Here is an 11,855-nt window from a genome sequence, read left to right as displayed (position 1 = left end):
CCCGCCCTAAGCAAGAGTGGGCGAGGAAGAATTGGAGAGACATGGCCCTGTGGGAGTGACTGTTTCCTGCTCTTGTCCCCTCTCCTTCTGCCCCAGGAACCTGGACTGGGGGAACCAGGAGCTATGGGGAAAGCCTCCTACTCTGTGGCCCAGGTGACTGTTTTTCACATGAACAGAAATCGCAGACAGTTGCATAGGATGGATTGTGTGCCAGGCCTTTTTGTCACCAGCTGGTCTGAGCCTTCCTGTCCCCTCTGAAATGAGATTCCCCCTAGACACCCACTCCTGAATCGGCCCTGCTTCCACTTTCCTCCCCACTAAGCTAATTAAAGCAGGAGGTTAATGACCAAAGAAGGCTTGGGGGTTTGGCCAGGGAGGAAAACAAAGGACAGAAACAAGTGTGTGCTAGTGGGGAGGGGACAGCTGCTGAATGGGAAGGGACAGACTAAGGGGCAGGGTAGAGGAAGCGGCAGTCTCTGCTGGACGCCTGCTCACTGATCCAACAAGGACTAATCAGGCCCCCTGGGTGTGTTCATGTACCATGGGTCCACCCTCAGGCTCCCACTGACTCCAAATATCCAAGGTGAGACAGGCAAACGTGAACCTGGCACCTGGAGGGCAGGATGTGTGTGTGAGCGCACTTAGGTCTGGGGCTTGGCTGTGCACATAGAGGCATGTGCCTGCAGATTGTGCGGGGTACGTCCACCCACGGTGGGGGGGGGGCCTGCCAGAGTGCCCAGTGGCAGCGGAGCCTGGCGACGGGCACCTTGAAGAGCCAGGTTCTCAGGAGGTTTTTTTTTTTTTGGCTGCAGGATCTTAGTTCCCTGGCCAGGGATTGAACCCATGCCCTCGGCAGTGAAAGCTCGAGTCCTAACCACTGGACTGCCAGGGAATTCCCTCGGGAGGGGTTTTGATGAGTCCTTCCCTCACTCCCAGAGGCTGGTGCCGTCCTTTGTTCAGGGGACTCCCCTCCTCCACTGACATTTGTGCTGGCCAAGCTAAGTTTCTGTCCAGGGGCACTCCTTTTCCTCTCTCCCCCTGCCTGCCCATTCTAGAATTAGCCCCATGAGGGCTGAAGGCCTTACTTAAACAATTTTGCTTGGAAATAGGTAGCTATGCCCGCCCCGCCCCCCCCAGCCCTCACTCTGCCCATGACCAGAAAGGTGTGTAGGTGGCATATCTCTCCCCTTCAGGACCTTGGAGGACAGGACTGTGGGTCTCATCTTTGTCATTGTCTCCCACCCTGGTCCCCCAGTACCTAGCACACGGCCCTGCCCAGAGCAGAAGCTCAGTAAGGGTGTAGTGAGTGTAACCGCGCATTCCAACCTTCATGATGTAAGAGGAAGGAGCAGACCTCTGGAGCCAAACATGCTGGGTGCTAGTTCTGCCCCTTGAGCAGTCAATTACTGCTGAGCCTCGATTTCCTCATCTCTCAAATGGAAATAATAAGCCAAGTTCCTAGCACAGTGCCTGGCTCATTTAAGGTGTTCAGTCAATTTTAGTTTGGGGGCCCTGGTTGCTCTCCCCTGGCAATTGACTTTACCTAGACTGTGGCCTTCATTAATTAATTTTAATTCATTCATTCAGCTAACTACTTCCTATTGAGCTCTTAGGATGTGCCAGGCACTGGAGGAGATCCTGACCCACTGTGAGTCATTTGAAGATAGTTCTAGATCTAGACTTGCAGAAATAAGATCATCCCAAACAAACAGCAGATAAATCCAAAAATAATTCCTGTTGAGTACTGGAGTGCAGGTGAACTCTATATGTCTCTAGCACACACACAGCCTCAGGCCTGAGGAACAAAGGACCCTGTGGAGTCGTTGAGTTGGCTGTATGAGCGTGTGTGTCTATGTGCAAGTGTATCTGTGTGTGTGTGTGTACACACAGGTCTGGCTGCAAGGCAAGAAAGGTGACCCAGTTGAGAGTGGGATGGCCCAGAGCTCGAGTCGAGGCTGAAAGACAGGAGTAGGATGGGTGATCCAGACTGTGCTTATCTGTGTGTGGAGCTGTGTCCCTTTTCTTCTTCCAGCAAACCTGGGCACCTATTATTGCTGTCAAGTACCAAGGGATGGGGCACAAACCTAACACCTGCCCCTCCCCTGCCCTATTCTCAGAGCCCCCAGGGAGGGAGGCAGACACAGGAGGCTACCACCAAGGTTGCCCTAGCAAGCTGGCTGGCCCTTATAGAGGTTATCTCAGCCATCTCCCTACTCCTCTCGGGATGCCTTCTCCATCTGTCTTAATCAGCTGAGCCTCCCCTCTCCTGTGCTTTATGGGGTTTATGTTTTCTTTTCTTAATACCCCTCCCTTATGGGAAGTCTGCCTTGTGATCTAAACACCATTCTTCCTGTTGAGAGCGCAGCCAGTTTTCTCTCTGTTGCTCGAATACACTCAACTCATTAATTTCTTTCCTTCTTTCTTCCTTCCTTCCTTCCCTCCCTCCTTCCTCCCTTCCCTCCTTCCCTCCTTTCTTTCTTTTTCTTTCTTTCTTTTCTTTCTTTCTTTCTTTCTTTCTTTCTTTCTTTCTTTCTTTCTTTCTTTCTTTCTTCTTTCTTTTCTTTCTTTCTTCCTTCCTTTCTTTCTTTCTTTCTTTCTTTCTTTCTTTCTTTCTTTCTTTCTTTCTTTCTTTCTTTCTTTCTTTCTTTCTTTCTTTCTTTCTTTCTCTCCCTCTCTCTCTCTCCCTTTCTTTCTTTTTCTTTTTCTTTCTCTTTCTCTTCCTTTTTTTCTTTCTTTCTCTCCCTCTCTCCCTTTCTTTCCGGCCACACCACACGGCTTGTAGGATCTTAGTTCCCCGACCAGGGATTTAACCCAGGCCATTGGCAGTGAGGCAGTGAGAACACAGAGTTAACCACTGGACCACCAGGGAATTCCCCTCAACTCATTAATTTCAATCAGTGACAATGTATTGGGTAAAATTCTCTAGGACACACAAAAGAAGTAACAGACTTGATCTCTGCCCTCAGCAAGACACAGAAACTAGCCTACATGACCCAGAGAACATGGACAAACAGGATTAAATGTGAGGGCAAAACAGTCTTTGGTACTTGGAGGGCTACAGAGATTGGAGAAGAGAGGAGGTCTCTCTGGATCCTTCCACTGTTGTGGGCCCAATCTCCAAGGGCTTTGGACCTGGACAGACAAACACCTCTCTGCTCCTCCCCTGGGACCACTCCAGCACTCCCCCTAGCAGGTCCCCTGCACTCTCTGATTTCCCTAGGGAGAGCAGCTCAGAGGGGCTGTGGCAGAACTAGGGTCCCCCAGGACAGCTGGCTGACAGGGCCCCCCTGGGATTCAGGGCCGGACCCAGGTGTCCGGGAGGCAGGTGATACCAGAGCTGTGACAGTTGGTCCCCAGATTCCTCACCCAGTGGCGCCAGCTCTGGTTTCGGGCTGAGGCAAGGGAGGGGGAGGGGCACCTGGTGCCAGGCAGGGCTGGGTGTTCTCTTGGGGCAGGGAGAGGACGGCAGTAAACATGCCCTTGCTAGGTTGTTGGGGAGGGATTTTTCCAGTGTCCTCTCTGTGCCAGGCACTGTACTGGATACTAACAGGGGATACTGAAGCATAAGACACAATCTGGCACAGGTGAATTAATGGATATAAAAGACTGTATAGAATGTCATAGGTGGACTAGAAACTGAATGAATGAATGAATAGATTCACCAGTTATCTAATGGCCTTGTTTTACAGCGAGGAAGATTGAGGCCCAGAGAACTCAGGTCCTATGACTCTCTTGTGCCTTCTGTTCCATCATGCTTCCTTTTTCAGGAAAGGGAAGAGGAAGTTAGAGAGAGAGGGGTGGGAAGAGGGACTTTCCAATTCCTGAATTTCCTTATTTCCAGGCTCTCTTCTTGGTGTTTACAGACTTGATCTCATTTAATCCTCTTCACAACTCTGTGAGGCTGGAATTGCCATCTCTGCTTAACATCAGGGACCTAAGGCTCAGAGAGGTTAAGTAACTTGCTCAGGTCACACAGCTGGTAAATGGACACTCCAGTGTTCAAAGCCAGATCTGTCTGACTCCAGAGCCTAGGACCCCAGAAGTGAACAGTGACACCCAGTGAGTAGTCTGGAGGCCGAGGAGAGAGTGATCACTGAAGTTGGACCAGGAGAGGCTTCCTGGATCTGGAGTCCCTGAAGTATGAGTGAAGTTCATTCAAAGGGAGAGGACTGGAGATTGATGTCAGAGGTGCCCAGGAGGCTTGCTGGTTGGGAAAGTGGCCTGCTTGCCTGGATCCTGAGGAGCGCCAGGGACAGGTGGAGGAAAAGCACCTTTGAACTTTGGCCACGAGGTGGCGCTGCAGGCCAGCTACTGGGAGCGGCTCCAGCGTGGGCTTGCACACTAGGACCCAGAGGTTTCTTCCCTGCCAGTTAGGGATCCACGCCCAGTCCTGCCTCCTCAAGTGTCATCTCAAGCTTCCACCTTTCCCTTTTCAGAAGGGGCATCCACCAAGTGGGAGACAAGGAGGCTACCAGTCTATTCCTGACTAAGGACAAAAACCCAGGTGGCCTGGGTTTACAGACCATCCCCATGGTCTGACCAGCTCCCCAGGTCATCCTGAGCCCCCTCCAGCTGCTTAAGACTGGTTCATGTCCAGTTGCCCTCCTGAGTCCCTGGCAGACACTGATCGGGGCCAGGCTAACCAAACAGACATTTGAGTACAACCGACCTGGGTCTGAAGCAGAATAATAATAAAACCTACCTAATAAGGAGTTAAGTTTTCATCCAATAAACACATATTGAACACTTGCTGTGTCAGGCACTGTTCCAGGCATTGGAGATACATCATTGAACATGACAAAGTCCTTACTCTCATGGACCTGATATTCTGTGGGGGAGGGGAGACAGAGTAAACAAGTATATCATGTAATTTCTGGTAGCGGTAATCACTGTGAGGAAAAACAAAGCAGGATGTGGGGGTAGAAAGGTGTGAGGTGGTTAATTTAGAAAGAATGGTCATGTTGTGAGAATTTAACTGGACATATATAAAGCACAGTGCCTGGCATTGAGTTAGCAATTGTTACTATTATTTTGTTCCCTTTGCTTCCGCCCTTCTCCATCCCCATGTTCCCCTTCCTCTGTCTCACATTCTCGCTGCTTTCTCCCAGTAGTCCCCCCAGGGAAAACAGGTGCTGGCTTGGAACCAGGAGTCCTGAGTTTTTAATCCTGGCTCCGCCACAACAGTCCAAACTGGCTCTCCCCTCCCCCGCTTCTGGTAAATGACATCACCCTCCACCTGGTTGCTCAAGCCAGAAATCTGGAGCCATCTATCATCCCTGCCTTTTCCCTAACTTCCTCCCATCTAGTCCATCAACCAATTCTGTCAACTACCCCTCAAAACATTTCCCAAATCCATCAACTTCCCACCTCCACTGCTACTCTCCTGATCCAAGCCATCATCCTCTCCTGCCTGCAATAGTCTCTAGCTGGTCTCTCTCCTCCATTCTTGTCTCCCCTGACCCCTCCAATCCATTCTCCACATGGTGGCCAGAGAGATAATTTTTAAAAACCAAATATGATCATGAAACTCTCCTTAAAACACTGTATTGGCTCCCCATTGTCATTAGATCCAAGACCAGACTCCTTAGTGTGATTTAGAATATCCCTCACATTCTGGCCCTTGCCCAGCGGTCAGCTGATCTTGCCCTCCCTCTCACCCTCCACTCCAGATACATGAGCCTTCTTTCAGGGCTTTGAGCACACCATGTTCTGCCCATCATCCAGCTTTGGCCTGTGCTGTCCCATCTGCTGTTCCCTCACCCTTCACCTGGCTCATGCTGGTTCATCTTGTGGGACTCAAATTCCAGGTCACTTTCCCTGGGAAATCTCTCCCGGTCATTTTTGGAGATCTCTTACCATTCATCACACTATATTGTAACTGTCCGTTTACATTTCTGTCTCCCCAAGTACCCTGGGAGCCCCTTGAGGACAGGGACTGGCTCTAGTCCACTCCTGTATTCCCAGCACCTGTGCCGGCACACAGTAGGTGTTCAATGTTTGCTGCTTGGAAGCTGCGTGTGCGTGCTCATCCATACTTCCCTCTTGAACAGCCTCTTCCCTTGACCCCCACACCCCACCAAATATTCAACTTCTCCCTCTGCTTTTCCACCATACCTCCTACCCTCCACACCCAGCTGCATCTCTCCCCTCCCCTCCCAAACCCCACCCCTGGGCCCTCAGAGCCATCCCTCATCTGGTCTCCAGAGGGGTGCCGTTTGCATGATGCTTGGCATATACCTTCACTGGGTTGGAACCAGGAGTCCTCCTCTCGCCAACGCCTAGTCCGGAACTCATTCACAGCAGGAACTCCATAATGGTGCTAATTCACTGGTGTGACTTCTGACTGATGGCTCAGAAGGGATCTCTAAGCATGTAAACCCCTCCCCTCAGTCACTGCTGGTAAAAGGAGTCTTGGACCCAGTAGGCCCTTGAGAGTGCAAAGAAGTACACATAGATCATGTGCTCCTGCCAGGTCTTCTCATTCCCCTATGCCTTTGCAGGTGCTATTCTCTCTGCCTCCAACCCTCTCTCCCCCATCATCTTGTCTATCTCCCACTCATCCTTCAGAGCTGAGCTCAGGAGTCATGTCCTCTGAGAGGCCTTCCTGACTGTGCTGATGGACTTCAGTGCTCCTCCTGAGTCTGCCGTGGCACCGGTACCTACCCCTTTGGTGGTACTTAGCCCACAGTGCTGTCACAGCCAGTGTACATGTTCTGTATGCTACTCCAGACTTCAAGCTCCCCCAGGACAAGGGACATGTCTTCCCAAAGCCTAGCGGAGGGGGCACTCAATAAAAATTTATTAAGTGAATGATTAATTGAATGAGTAAGAGGAAGAAAATTACTGTGTGATACTGAATAAGTCACTCCCCATCTTTGGGCCTCAGTTTCGTCTTCTTTGAAGTAGGGACAGGAGAGGGTAGAACAGAGATGTGCTTGCACATGTTTAATAACAGGGGTGGGGTGGGGGGAAGTCCTGGTTTGTGGCAGTTGTCAATTTCCAAGGTGTAAATTCTCTCACCATGGCTGATTTCAATGTAAACAATGGGTTCTTACCAGCAGGCATAAGCTACCTCCAGCTCAGGACTACAGATGGGGTGGCTTGGGCCAGAGGGACTTCAAGGCACTTTCTCATTCCAACATCCTTGCACAATGCCCCTTCTCCAGAGCCTGAGGGAGGTCAGGCTGTTCCCCAGTTGTATACAGTTCCAGGACTTGGCCAGTTATACCCAGGCTGCCAGTTATACCCTTATTGCCAGTTTTCTAGAGGCGATTCCATGCCCATTCCAGGTGGGTAACTATACATGTCTCTCCCAGGCAGCCTTCCCAGACTGCTCCAGGCATGTTGGTTGGCCCAAGCCCTGACATCAGACCTGTGCAGAAGGATTACCTACCCTGCTCTCCCGGTGTTTCTGGGTCCCACCTTCCCACACTGATGGGCTCCCTTAGAGCACGGGCTGAGTCCAGTCTCAGTTTTTATCTTGCTGGACCTCTGACCTCTGACCCTGCTGGCCCCTCCTTCCTTCTCTATACCCTTTATTTCCTCCCCGGCTTTTCTCCTCCCTCCCTGGGTGCTCCTTTTCGGTCTCCTTTGCCCGTCTCTCCTCCTGTTTCCACAGGGCCAGTGATTTCCAGGCCTGTAGTTTCCTCCACCTGGAACACACTTTCTTCTCCCTTTCTGCCCAGCTATTCAAGCGGGAGCCCGTAGTGTCCTCCACACCTGGGCTACAGGTGGGCAGGTGGCCTATTACCGGTGAGCTCTATGCAAATTACTTAATGTCTCTGAATTTGTTTTCCCCATCTATAAAATGAAGATAAGCAATTACTTCATGGGATTGTTATGTGATTAGTGACAAGAGGCATGTAAAGTACTGACATAGCGTCTAGTACACAGAAAGTGCTTAATAAATGTTGGTGATTATTATTCAGGACTTAGCTTGGTCACCCCTTATTCGGGGAACCGCAGCCTGGGTTAGGTGCCTGGTTCTCTGCCCCCGCCAACCCTCGCATCCCTAGCTGCGCCTTTTGAGGCACTCATGACAGTTTAATTGCTTGTTCTGCTAGGACAAGAGCTATTTGGGGCACACAGATGGTAAATATCTGTGAATGAATGAATGAACGAATGATGTGGATGACTGTCTCCCCTGGCAGGACACAGAGCCAGGGCCTTCTGCCACTCAGGACTAGCCTGGACACGCCCACCCTTAAGGAGGAGGTGGGGCTGGTACCCCCGGGCCAGCAGGTGGCGCCAGCGCCCGTCAGTCTCTGTCCGTGGCCACCTCCCTTGCCCTCGCTGCTTTTACAACCCCACGCTAACGGAGTTTGAAATGGGCAGGAAAGGTGAGGTCCTGAGGCCCGCGGGGGCAGCTGGGGCTGAAGTTCACTCATACCTCATGGGCAGACATTTTTCCAGGAGGTGCCCAGACTAACTTGGCAGGGAAGGGAGTGGAGGCCGCTGGGGAAGAGGGCCCTGCTGAGGGACTGTGGGCACAGATCCTGAAGTGGGGACAAGGTTGATGGTATCCTGGGAACATGAAATGAGAAGCGGTTCAATCAGTGAATCAAAAGCTGAGATCTAGGAACCAGACACAGTGTGGGGGACAATGTGGTGAAATCAATCAGTGAGAGAGGAAGAGGAGGTCCGGTTTCTATGACAATGGTAGTGTTTGTGGCAAGCTGGGGACTCCTGGGACCCCAGGGCCTGTGAACAGTGATTCTCCGCAGGAACGGGAAAGCTGCAGAGGGACTGGATGCTGGGGACCGGATGCCCTGTGGTTCCTTCTTGGTGCTCAGCACACGTTCTCCCAACCACAGCTCCCGAACCTGTGCTCTTTCAGGTGCTGCGAGGGGAGCTGAGCCCTGACAAGAGGCAGGCCCTGTGCTCCTCACCGTACATGCACATTTCACTTATTGCTCACAACGGCCCTCTGGAATTAGTGTTACCCCATTTTACAGAAGAGGAAATTGTCAGGCTGGCCAAGGGTGACACAAGTAGGACATGAGTGGTAGAGCCAGGATTGGAACCCAGGCTAGTCTGACTCTAACCATCCTGTGAAGACCCAGAAAGCAGAAAAAGAAGAACAGGGGCATGGAAGTTAGAGTGTGGCTAAGACCCAGGAGGAGACAGGACGGGGCCCCTCCATCTCCCCCACCCTCCCTGCCTGCTCTGCCCTGTGTGAATCCAACCCTGACAGGGAGGGAGCTTGGCAAAATGTACAGCCTGAGGTGGGCCAGAAACTGTGCATCCAGCCTGCCTCTCACTGTCCTCCAAGCCCAAGGAAGCAGGCCATAATTCTGGCCATGCAATTTCCCCTACCAATTTTCCTGTATCCTGGTCCTTGGGGCAGTAGTGTATGTGTGTGTGTGTGTGTGTGTGTGTGTGTGTGTGTGTGAGAGAGAGAGAGAGAGAGAGATCATCATGTTTGACCCCCTACTCTCCACTCCCAGCCCCTGCTAGAGCCTGGGAATTCCCGGCATCCTCCAGTCATTGTCAGGACAGTTTCATTCTTGTTTAGCCGTGGGGCCCCCACAATTTCAGTATGAAAGGGGGTATCCCTGTCTCATCCCCTAATGACATGCAAGAAGGAACTGTAGCTCTTCACCATCTCTTCCTCTGCAGCAGAAGGGATGGAGGTTGGAAGTGCCTTGGAAATCTTCCAGTCCAGTCTACTTGTTTTGCAGATGAGGAAACCGAGACCCATAGAAAGGAAGCAATTTCTCCAAGGTCACAGAGCAAATTAATGGAAGAGAGAACTAGATCCTCTGTCTTCTAAGTTCTGTGATCCCAGAAAGAACCTTCTTGAATTTGGCACTGGGTTCTTAGATCGGAGTCAGGCAGAGGAACAGAGGGAGGGCAGCAGATTAAATGGGAAAACCTAACATAGTATATAGGCCGTGGAAAGAAGGTACACAACTCATGCCCCACCTGTCTACCATGTTACAACAGGAATGATAGTGGGGGGATCATCAGAAAGACTTATCACATATGTATGTCAGGGGGTAGAGGATCTTTGGTCCAAGTGGACTGCGTGATCTTTGGCAAATCACTTACCCTCTCTGAGCCCCAGTGATAATGTGGAGTACCCTACCTCCAGGGTTTTAGGGATGATGGATGGGATGGTGGGCAAGCTCTTATGAATTGTGGAGTGACATGAATGTTCTTGGTTGTCAGGGAAGGCAAGTCATGTATAGTGGGACTGGAGACAGAGTTGCCCCGGAGTGCAGAGGTAGGTGATAAGCTGAGGTGCTTGACCCTTGATCCTTAGGAGAGCAAGAAAGCCACGTGAACTTTTCACATGCTCACTACAAGCAGCAGTTCTCCTCCCTGGGGGCAGGGGGAGGTGGGCAGCAGGTTCCTGCAGACCCTGGGGGTGCCCAGAGGCTGTGGGAAGCTGAGGACTAATTAGCTCTTGCTCCCTAATTGGACTTAATTGCCTGCTTGTGATCAGCAATTAGGAGGCTCCATCAATTAGCACAGGGAGGGTGATGGCTCAGCTGGGGCTGGTCAGGGCTCCCCTTCAGGAGGGGAGGGCGTCAGGCAGGTGGAAGTGTGGTCCCATGGGGAAGTTGCCTCACTGCCCAGGCCCTTACCACCCAGCCCCTTCTGCCCCTGTGAAGGAGGGGCCGGGAGCTTTCAGGCCTCCCACCTGGACTGTGGCTTCTCTGACCTTGGTTTACCCACTCTCACCGGCTTTCTGACTTGTGTCTAGAGGAGATAGCATCTGGCTGGGCCTGGTTCCGCCACTGGCTCCTTTGCAACTTTGGGGTTGAGAGTGTGCTCTTCCAAGCCAGGTCTCTGGGGTTTGAATCCCAGCTCCACCACTGATTGGTTGTGTGACCCTGGACCCACTGTGCTGTGTTTTCTCACCCGTAAAATGGAGCTGATAATAACAGTCCTTCCCATGCAGGGTCATGGTGAGGATCGGGTGAATAATGCACCTGCTCTATTTAGAACAGTGCCTGGCATCGTCAGCACTCAGTGTTAGCCGTTATTATAATCCCTACTCCAAACCTCAGCTTCTCCATCTGTTAAATGACAGACTGAAGTAGTGTTTACTGAAAAATGCCAGGGTCCCACCCTAGATGAATTATTGAATCAAAATACCCAAACTTTGGATGCTGGCAGTTTTGAAAGCCCCCTCCCCCAAGCGATTTTGATGCCCAGTGAGGGTTGAGACCACAGGGTTCCCCCCAGCCATGACCCCTGAAAACCCTCGAGTAGATCCCACCCCACCCTCACCCCCGTTGTGGACAGTGGCTCCCTGTCCTGTGCCACACAGGACTCCCTGCATGGCCCTGGAGGTTCTGCCATTTGGTTGAGAGCCACCTGTGTGGCCAGAAGCCGGTCTCTCCCCACTCATTTGGACCAAGTCCCCTTCTATAAAATGAGAATAATGACCTTGCCCAGCTCAACTCCCAGGGCTGTCGAGAGGTAATGTTTCAAGAGTGATAGGACCTGCTGTAAATGTAGGCAATTATATTGTTCCTTCCCTCAGCAGACATTTATTGACGGCCTAGTATATAACCCATCTCCTTTACACACTGTGATGACAGAGTTATAAGCTCCTGGAGAGATTGGTCCTGAACCATCAGACAAGTCAGGTTCTTGGGCCAGTCTCTTTTTTTAGCTCCTGCTGGGTATCAAATGAGCCAATGAATGGAAAGAACCTAGAACAGGCCCTGTCACATAGCAACTGCTCTGTAAACAGTAGCCGTTGTTACTACTGGTATTGGGACTATGCCCTGGGCTGGGTGTGGAGAGAGGCCTGGTTGCAGAGCGAGCACACGTAGAGCTCCGATACAGGGAGGCAGTGAGAGGCACGTGGGAGGAAGGCAGGGCTAGAATTAGGTGCTGAA

The sequence above is a fragment of the Balaenoptera physalus genome (assembly GCF_965194825.1).
Source record: "Balaenoptera physalus genome assembly, chromosome: 1".
Taxonomy (NCBI): domain Eukaryota; kingdom Metazoa; phylum Chordata; class Mammalia; order Artiodactyla; family Balaenopteridae; genus Balaenoptera; species Balaenoptera physalus.
This window is presented reverse-complemented; position numbering follows the sequence as displayed.